We start from the raw sequence: 11,082 nt of genomic DNA, 5'->3' as shown, positions 1-11,082 counted from the left end.
GTGCTCCTTTATTCCTTGTTTTACTAGAACTGAACATGAGTCCTTCTTTCACATTATGTCTTTCGTAAACCTTGATCGTTTCTGATCTGAGCTTTAATCTAAATCACTGAACACTACCTCAAGTGAAGAATCAACAAAATGATGCAGCTTTTATAAAGTAGAGGTTGTTTGGCTTCACGTTCCATGTGGTCTATGACATTTCATTTTAATGACCAAGAAACAAACTGTGACTGTTTTTGCTCTGTGATGAATTTCTAGCGGGCAGAGCTTCAGTCTGAACTGGACCAACACTCACTGAATCAATTAAATATACGAATGTTTGTTTTTTCCAGCTGCACTCAAACGCCTCAGTAGCACCTCACTAAAGTTTAATTAAACTCAGTTCAATGTTATGAAGGAGAAGCAGAAGCTGAAACTGTTACATTAAAAAAAGCTGCAGGTGGATGAGCTGTGAAATATTTCACTTGTTCAGCAGCTTCAGGCTTCATTTCATTTCTAGAAGGTCACGTCATCATTTCATTTTTGTTGCTGTTGTTTTATTCTGAAGTCTTAACGTTGTTACCTGGTCCTGAGAAAACCAGAATCCAGATGGGGTTTGTTGTGACTCAGGACTTTAGTGTAACATAGTTTATTATAATCAATATTAAAGTTAGACCAAAGTAAAGTAAAGTGAAGTGAAGTAAACCAAAGTGTTTTCAAAGTGACACTAAGCAGCTCAGTAAATATTTGATTCAGACTTTCCTTATTTTATTTCCATTTTCTATTTAATTCCAGTTACTGTTCATGTTCTAACATTAAAGCATGTGAGTGTCCTCTCTGTTTCAAATATGCAGCATAAATAAATCTTGTGTACCTTTAACTACAGTCTGACTTTGATTATTTATTCTCTAATATGACTGAAATGTCTAATTTTAATAATTATGTCAAAATATTCAGCTAAAAACACTAAAAGCAGTGATTACAGTTGATCAGTCAGATTATTACGATCAGAATAAACAGTGAAGCTGCTGAGTCATGTATTTAAACGGTGTACTGCTCCTTTAAACGTGGATACTTGTTCTCATCTGTCAGGATATTTATAAAATTTAAAGAAAAGGAGAAACTGTCTACATGTGATTGTTCAGCGTGAGATAAACAGTGATAAGAATTCAAGGAGCTGAGCTGTGTTTAAATGCTGTGTTCTGAATTTCTACTGTTCTACTTGATTCATTCCTGTGTGTCCAGTAATGTGTGAGGAGAGTTTAGGTCAGTGGGTCAGGAAGAGGTTTGTTTGACCACAATCAGCATCTTTCCTGGAGCTGTGAATCCGTCGGTGGTGACGTTTAACTAAACTTGGGTTTTTAATATTGCCCATTATTATAACATCACCTAAACCTCTGTTCATGATAGTTTCTCCACCTATTTTTTAGTTTTAATAATTTGTTTGTCACTTCTTTCCCTTTATTCTCTCCACATTTCTTCAGTAGCTGATTCAAGTTGCACCCATTCTGTTTCATGGAAACCATGTGACTTAACTCAAGACTAAAAGTTGGGTCCTGGTGTGCAACAGATGAACTAATGTTTCCTAATGATGTCCCTGTGATATCTGGACACTTTCCTGCTGAATCATAACTTATGTTTATGATGTTACTGTCAGTCACAGCAGTTGTAACAGTGGCTTATCACCATTAGGGGATCACTGAGCTGCTGAGGCAACGTCTCGTGATCGCAGTACATGAACAGGACAACTTTGTGTCTGGGCATCTTCTGTTTTGAGTGTAAGGGTTGTCAATAATAGGTGGGACATGTCCTTTAAATTGGCAGAACATATCCAACAGTGTGTCTAAGACAGAAATTCAAACCACAACTGCAAATAGTTTTGGTTAACCGTCACTGGCAGCGTTATTTTGGACAGAATGAACCGCTAGAAGTAAAACCAGTTGTCTCCTTTGTAAACGTCTCCTTTGTTAGTATGCTGCTGTAGTCAAACTGTGATCTAACGACTTTCCTCAGTTCATGTTACGTTCAGTAGGCTACCATTCTTGTGTTGAGAAACAGCTGCACAGACTGGATTGTTGCTCTGTCCCACTGGGATTAAAGACATGCACACACAAATGGCATCGATGATAGAAAGACATAAAGGGAGTGAAATAAATCAATGCAGGAAACATCAGTGTAGAGTTTAATATATTTGCTGTAGGTGAGAACTGAGTCAGGCTCCGGCATTTCTGTGAGATTTAACAGTATGAGCAGTGGGGAAAAGTGGAGGATTGGATATTTCTGTTATGAACAGGCTAACAAACAGACCCAGTAGCAGACGAACAACAAAACAGAGTTTTCCAACAAGATTTATTAACAAAACATGTAACAATAAATGCAGAACAGACCTAATGTGAAACTAAAAGGAACAAACAGAAAAACCTCAAGAGGAGGAAAACAACTAAGGGACACTGCAAAAGGAACTTACTAATCTCAAAAACTAATAAAGAAAAACGCAGTAAACGCAACACAAACAGAAATCTAAATCACAACAAAGGCCAGAACAAGAAGATAAGTAAGACTACACTATCAAACAAACCATGGATGAAACCCAGAGGTCGGGGAAACGTGAGAAGGACGGATCAGGATACAAATGAGGACAGTGACACACTAGCAAAAGACAAAGGAACAGACACTAACTTAAATACTAATGACAAACACAAAACACCTGCTGCCACTAGAACCAGCTCGTGTCCCTGGAAGTGAAGTAACACACAAAACAGGAAAACAAACCTACAGAGGCTTCCAGGGACAGCGCCTCAGCTGGTCGGAGGAGGGGACTGTAACAACTTCAGTGTTTAATCTGAATGGATGAAAAGAAATAACATGTCCTAAACATAATTAGTGATGTTCACTCCGTGTTTCCTCCCATTTCTAAGAGTTAAAATCAGTCTTCAGTGTCAGAGGCCCAGAGACGCTGATATCGACATGTTACTGTGGATCAGACCGGATCTGAGGCGAGAGGATTAGTCTTCTGCTTCAGAGACGATCGTTTACATGAGGATGGTCGAGTGACGCTGAAAGATCCAGAGTTGATCTCATCCAAGCAGCTTCTTCAGTCTGAAGACAGTTGGTTAATGTTATTTTAGCCTGAATATTCTCAGACTGATGAAGCTACTTGAAACGTTTGGACCAAACAAGAAGGAAGTGGAGTTTCTCTCTTCAAGGCTGTTACAGACGCAGCATGAAAAAGCCATACATTTAATATATAATGTGAAGAATTAATTAAAAACCGAACAAATTAACTGAACATGGAGCGTCGGCCAACAGATCTAGCAACAATAGCAAGTCCAGAACACAGACAACAGGAAATGACACAGACTGAAGAGAAGAGGAGGATGAAGAAGGTTCAGTTGTGATGGGAGGTTTCTCTAAAAGGAACAAATACAATTTAATGTTACATTAAAAACACTTTTATTCAAAGAAAAATACACTTTACACTTATTTTATTGTTTCAAATAAATATCTGCAAATCATCACTGTTGATTAGTAGAAAGAAACATGAGGACAGGACTCTGCAGGATCACTGATCCACCTCAACACAGAGACAAACTACAGCATTTCATCCATTTCCACACAGACTCATCAACACTAACTCCACAGTCTGATCTTACCAGAGACAGTGATGTTGATGATGCTACTGGTTGATCCCTCTCTGGACTCACACCAGTAAACTCCACTGTCCAACGGTTCCATGTAGACGATGTTACAAGAAGAACCATTTCGTTCTCCCCAACCATCTCCACACTGAGTCATCTGTCGTTTGGTTGTGTTCCTCCTCAGTGTCCATCCAGCAGAGCTGTCGTCCTCCTCACAGCTCAGAGACACAGACTCATCTTTAAAGACCTGAGAGCTGTTGGGACTCACAGTCAGACGAACTGGAAAGAATTCAGTGTATTTAGCAAATCACAGTGTCTTGGACATTAACACTGACACAACTCACTTAGTTCTACTTTAGGTGGACAAGTCAAAAGACATGCGTATGAACTGGTGACTCTAGTCCATAGGTGTGAGTGTTTGTCTGTCTTCATGTCAGCCCTGTGATAGGCTGTGACCTGTACAGAGTGTACCCCACCTCTCGCCCAACCCTTATGATAATAGAGGGACGGTTAATGAGCTGCTTTCATGGGCTGTGCTACTTGGACGTCTCTTTCTCTCCCTCTGGTCACATACATCCAAACAAATCATAAATGAACTCAAATATACTAATGGGAGCTGTGACAGGGGACGACATACTGTGTTCCCAGTGTCACAGGTACAGTATTATTGCAGATGAAACAGGGCCGACACACTAATCCTAACATGTCACCTCAGCAGAGCGACCCTTTAAACTGTTTTATAGCATAAAGAAACTCACTGACCTTGGTTTGTTGTGCAGCTCAGCAGAGAGATCACAACTAAAGAAAATGAGAGTGGAGGTGTTTTAGTTCTTGTTTTATTTGAGTCATCATTAAGCTGTGACTACTGTAGTTCCTCCTGACTCCACAGGAGGCCGCCACTACACAGAGTGAACAAGGAGAAGACAGAGTCTGACACGTTTTAATGCCAAATATCATTTTTTCAGTTGCCATGACTTACAATATGGATTTTCTGACACAAAACAGGTCATCTCCTCTATTTAAAAATAAAGTATACATGTAAATACCAGAAAAGGCTGAATACTTATTGCTAGTTGTATGATCTTAACCACTGGTGTCTTCGAACAGCAACCACAGAAAAAATGGCCGATATTTTTGGAGTTGTGTGTTTAAAACTGTAAAATAGTTTGATGACAAACCTAATAATGTGCCATTTAACTTTATTATGAGAGACAAATTATCAATTATATAAAATATAATGAACAGGATTATTCCAGTGATACAGGTTGGACTTACAGAGCAGCAGATGAAGACATGTTCGGTCCATCGTACCACTTGGTAATGTGAGATCAACACGTTTGGTCAAAGCTGTTTGACCCACTTCCTTCCTACAGTACTTCAGCGGCAGCGGAGTTGGTTTGTTGTTTTCACCTGTAGATGGCAGGAAGGAGCTGACTGGGAACAGTTGTATTGTTTTACATCATGTGACTATTTGGCACCATCCTTTGGGTGTGGTAAGAACAGAAACAGTTGTTAATGGAGAGGGAGAGTGAGGCCTGTTAGTTAAGATTCATATCTAAAACATCCAAAGGTAAAAACTTGTAATTGTTACTAAACAACAACTGTAAAGTGTCTTGAGATGACTTCTGTTGTGAATTTGTGCTCTACAAGTAAAACTGAAATAAAACTGGTTTGGAAGACCAAATATTTCTCTTTCTGCTTCACAGACTGCAGCATAAAGATCACTTTTAATCAGATCCATTTCACCCATTCAAATGTCATATTAAAGATTTGACCTGCAGATGTCACAGATTTAGTTTCAAAACACTAAATCCTAACAACACGGTTGCTTTTTATTTGTTCAGTGTTTTAGAAACTCACTAACCTCAATCAGTCTGTTACATGATGACACACTAAGAACCACTAACATATTTGTAATTTTAATTTGTACAGTACATTAACGTGTAACATTGAGCTACTTAATAGGGATAATATGTGATGGTTGTTACTGCGGGTGTCTTCTCACTCTGTGCATTTAGTGCTTTAACCTTAAAAGAATCCTGCACTTGTACCATATGAAACTGAAGCAGCTCTTTCTAGAGTCCTTCACTTTAACGTTTGTCTTCTCTGTGTAGATATTTGCTTCACTTATAATTGAAAATGTAATGAAACACACACAGTGTTGGTCTATTTTAGAGGTGTCAAACTCAGGCCGTGGTATAAATATATTTGGCCTGCGAGATCATATCGCAGAAGGCTTTGTTACTGTGTTGGTGCGTCAGTCGAGGCCTCCAAAAGAATTCAGATTTGAACTCAGTAATCTGTTCGCGGTTGACGTGGAAAGCGCAGCAACCAACCTCCAAATGGAGCTGATGAACTGCAGTGGAGCAACACACTCAAGTCAAAGTGTGCTTCCATGTCTCCTCCCCGACACTCTGCCCCAACCCCAAACCACTCAGGAGTCGTCTTACTCATAAACTCCATGACTCAAATCATTTGTTGCTTATTCCTCATGTGTATTCATCTTTGTTGTGGGATCTGACGGTAAGACTGATTTGTGTGTGTGGAGATACGATCGAGATGGTTTGTTAGTAAAAACCCTCTCACTACTGTTGCTGGTTCGTAATAGTTAACGTGAGACAACAAACTTGATGCTTATGCTCATACAGTAATATCACTGACTGAATGAATCACTGGGCTTTAATCTTAACACCAACGACACACAAATCATTTAGATAATGGTTTTCTTTAGAAATGGACACTGTTAAAAAGTTTCTACAGACAAATTTCAATCTCCACTTTTTTTTAGTTCATGTCTCTTTTTCTAAAACATTTTAGAAAACATACAACAAGTAAACAGGTCGGTAATACTTGTATCGGTAATACAGCGATTAACCTCTCCTGTTCAATATAAGATATAAAGTCTGATTCTGATATTCATCTCCATCTGACAGCTACAGTGTCTCTTTCTATGTGTGATTCTCCTAAGTAATGTTACTACATAAGTTAACGTGTTATGTGGTGTTAGCTAGTATCCTATCATGACTCTGTCACTGTTTCGACCTGGTACCAGGCCAGCCCAGGATTTCCCTCAGTTCTCCACCACACTCTCTCTCTGGACTCCACCCACCAGCCCCTTCTCTGGCTCTGCTCACAGCAATCAGCTGAACATTGGACTGGACCTGTTTCCCCTTCTCCCTACAAAACTCTCCTCAGCCCTTTTCCCTGTCAGTTCGTTGTCATTTCCCAACCTGTTTCCAGCCTGTAACTAAACCTGCCTGTTCCTGCTCGTCCTCCTCAGCCCTGTCTGCTTTCCCCCCCTGGACTCTCTGCATTTTGGACTTTGTTACCTGTTTTTGTGTGTTTTCCTGCCATTGTGCAGTGGATTTGTTTTGTACTTTGGTTTATTGGTTGTTACTTTGTTTTCCACCATTTAGGTAGTTTTCTGTTGTCACTTTGTTCTCATGTTCTCCTTGAGATGTCACGGAGTACCGTGGAGTGGTGGACAGTTTTGTGGACTGGTGTGGACTCAACCATCTGCAGCTCAACATCAACAAAACAAAGGAGCTGGTGATGGACTTCAGGAAATCTGGGAGTCCTGTCATCCCTCTCTCTATACAGGGGGAGGAAGTGGAGGTCGTGTCCGAGTACAAATACCTGGGAGTGTACTTGGACAACAAACTGGACTGGACCAAAAACTCATCAGCATTGTACAGAAAGGCTCAGAGCCGGATGTACTTCCTGAGGAGACTCAGGTCCTTCAACGTCTGCAGCACCATGCTGAGGATGTTTTATGAGTCTGTAGTGGCCAGTGTCATCTTTTATGCTGTGGTCTGCTGGGGCAGCAACATGAAGGTGGCAGACACTAACAGACTAAACAAACTGATCAGGAGGGCTGGCTCTGTTCTGGGGGTGGAGCTGGACCCTCTACATGTTGTAGCTGAGAGGAGGATGCTGTCCAAACTCCTCTCAATCCTGGACAATCCCTCCCACCCACTGCACAGTGTGTTGGTTGGACAGAGGAGCACGTTCAGCCAAAGACTTATTAACATTAAATGTTCCACAGAGAACCACAGGAGACCCTTTCTACCTGTGGCAATCAATCTGTACAATTCCTCCCCCCTCTGTAAGGTGTGTGGGAAGTGATACTGTCATAACCTTGCTGTGAATATATCGACCCAATTTCATTTATCTATTTACATATTCTGTATATATATTGAGTTTTTCGGTATTGATGTTATTGTGTATTTATGTTTGTGTATTTATGTTGGTGTTGGATCTTTCCTGGTTGTGGTTCCTTTTCTTTCCGTCTGTTTTGAGAACAATGGTAATGAGGCAAAACAATTTCCCTCTGGGATCAATAAAGTTTTTTGAATCTTGAATCTTGAAACTTGAATATGAAATAAAGTCAGAGAAAAGGAGCAGCTGTCTCCATGTGTTGGTTCAGAGTTCGATAAACGAGTTCCAGACGTGATCAAAGTAAAAGGAGCTGAGTCGACTTCTTCATGTCTCTGTGAGGACATGCTGCAGCAGCATCAGACTCTGTGCACGTCTCAGTTATTTCACGACACAGTCTCGTGTTTTCTCTTTAAAACCACTTCTGAGTTCATCTCTACCTTCAATAGTCTGTGTCTGTGCGCAGCAGCATCAACTCTGCCTGCTCTCATTTCAAACACATGTCAGCAGGCTTTTCTCTTTGTGCTTCACCATTTAGTTTCCACATTTCCTCAGTCGCATTTAGAAGGGAGAAGAGTAGCACACATCTGACCTGCAAACTGTTTATTTCCGTTCTTAGTCAGGAAATAGTAGAAAGTAAAGGAAGAGGTGGAGACACTCAGCAGACTCCGTTTGGCCTCATCTTAAAAGGTCACTCCAGTTCAATCACATGTGGATTTCTGTAAACACACAAACTGTATTTGTGTGTTTTGGTGTTTGTCGAATTAAAGAACATCAACTTTAAACTGTAGTGAAAACTCTAATAAAAGTTTTTATTACATGTTCACAGAGATACAAGTGTCCAAGTGGAAAAGTACAGTGTGTGACATCACGGTCTCTAACACAACAAGTGTCAAACTGAGGGGAGTCGCTGATACATATCAGTGGTAGTGAGATGTGGGCTAAAACCCATAAATCACATAGTACTGAGGATCTGGTGGCAGCGTGTCGCTGCACTAAAAACGTTAATAGTCATGAGTTGTTACTATAATTTGTTTCCCTTTCTCCTGACTTTATGCTGCTTCCTGTTTGAGTGCGATGGCGAGTTCAGGGGGTGTGTGGAAAAACAGCCACAAGAGCCACATTTCTTCCAGCAGCAGAGAAGGCACAGGCCGATGGCTCATTCAACATCTTTAGTGTTTGTGGCTTTCGTCTCATGTTTTTGGACGTTTGCAGTGTCATCAAAAGGTAAGATCAGTTTGTGTGTGTGTTACTTAAAGATTGACTCATGTTACTGCTTTGTACTCTTTAATGTGAGGCAGCAAACTTCATCTTTACAAACATACACTGTAACTTATCTTAACATATAGTAGAATCATCACTTTCACACAGTTTGAAATTAAATGAATTTAAAAGAGAAAGGAGAAGAAAAGAATTTACAACCTTCTGAAAGTACAGAGCTGCTGCATGCGACTGCATTAGACTGTGCAGATGTAGCTAATAAAGAGACCAGTGAGTGTTTGTGCACAGGTAACAACATTTAGTTAGTGTTAAGTTGGGTTAGAGTTCCTTCAAACCTCAGTTTAAACTAATGTTTTCACACAAACGTACAGATTAATCTAATCTAATCCTGTTCAATATAAGATCTAAAGTCTGATTCTGATATTCATCTCAATCTGACAGCTACAGTTTCTCTCTCTACGTCCGATTCTGTGAAGTAATGTTAGTGTTATGTAGTGTTAGCTAGTATTCTAGCATGACTTTGCCATTCACGACATCATGACCCAATAGTCCCGCACTACTTCAACCTCCATGTTCAGCTGCTGACTTGTTCTCACGAGTAACTCCTGTCAAGGTCAGAGCGCCTGTTGGACAAGAAGGAGCGCCTGCTGCTGTATGTGGCTGAAACTTGGCTCACAACCCTAACTCGTGTCTAAAACCTGCCTCAAAAACCAAAACCTTCACCCGTAAAAGACACACAAAGAACCTGTACCTTATGATGTCAGGACAAAGATCCGTTAATTGGAACAAAAAAAAACTGAACTTTGACTACAAAACATCCAGAGAGGAGAAAAGGTGCTGCTGCTGTTTCCGAAGCTGAAAGCTGAACTGATCCCTGCACTGCTTTTTATATCCCCCCTCACCCTCCCTCACAGGGTGAGTCATGTGAGTAAATACAGCTCTCATTACATCAGACATTCAGCTGTTGTCTGAGAACAAAGTTTAACTGAAGAAACCAAAAAGCAGCAGAATCTGATATAAAGAAATAACAGAACAGGTTCGACTCGGGTATCACAGGTCACAGGTCACAGGTCACGACAAGTGGCACAGAGGAGATTCTGGTAAAGTCCAGGTTGTAGAAAACCTGTTTCATTAGAGTCCCAGTTTCTGTCCTCAACCACTTCACCTCATTAGTTATCCCAGCTGTCACCACCAAGCAATTCAAACCAATAAACCTGCAACATTAAGATCAATGATCAGGTGACCTGACGACTACTTTATCAACAAATAGTTACTGACTCTCCAGAAACAGTGTCGGCAGTCAGAGGGTTGACAGCAGAGGACCTGCAGTTACATCAGAGACAGGACGTTAGACTGGATTCTGAACATAACCCGTCTCATTTTGTACTTATTTACTACAGAACGCTGTTTTTATAAAATCATGGAACTGAACAATTCCACAATAAATGCTGAATTTGAATTTTCCTTTTGTTTTTATACAGATCCACAGGAAGTCATGGGAAAACCTGGAGATGATGTCATGCTTTGGTGTCAGTGTCTCAGAGATGTTGACGTCGAGATGTTAAAGTGGATCAGACCTGACGTGAAGTCAGAGGGTTTTGTCTTCTTCTTCAGAGAGGACCGTGTCTATGTAGATGGTCAGCATCAATCTTATCAACATCGAGTGGAGCTGAAAGATCCAGAGATGAAGGACGGAGACGTTTCTGTGATTCTGAAGAACATCAACATCAATGATACTGGAACATATGAGTGTTATGTTGGAAATGGAGGAAAAACTGAGCTCATCAACACCATCAACCTGACAGTTGTTGATCCAGGTGAGGAGTTTGAAGAGGAAATGGATTCTGTTGTGTTCTGCACTCATCACCTACCTGACACCTGCTGACTCACTGCTGCTTCTCATCTGCAGGTGATGCAGCTGGACACATTGGAGGTGGAGATAACGAGGATGAATATCATGGACAGGCAGTCGAACCAGGTGAGTTAGTGTGTGTGTGTGTGTGTGTTTGTGTGTGTGTGTGTGTGTGTGTGTGTGTGTGTGTGTGTGTGTGTGTGTGTGTGTGTGTGTGTGTGTGTGTGTGTGTGTGGA

Source organism: Anabas testudineus, chromosome 18 (assembly GCF_900324465.2).
Source record: "Anabas testudineus chromosome 18, fAnaTes1.2, whole genome shotgun sequence".
Lineage (NCBI taxonomy): Eukaryota > Metazoa > Chordata > Actinopteri > Anabantiformes > Anabantidae > Anabas > Anabas testudineus.
The sequence above is the reverse complement of the archived record's forward strand: the minus strand, read 5'-3'. Positions refer to the sequence as shown.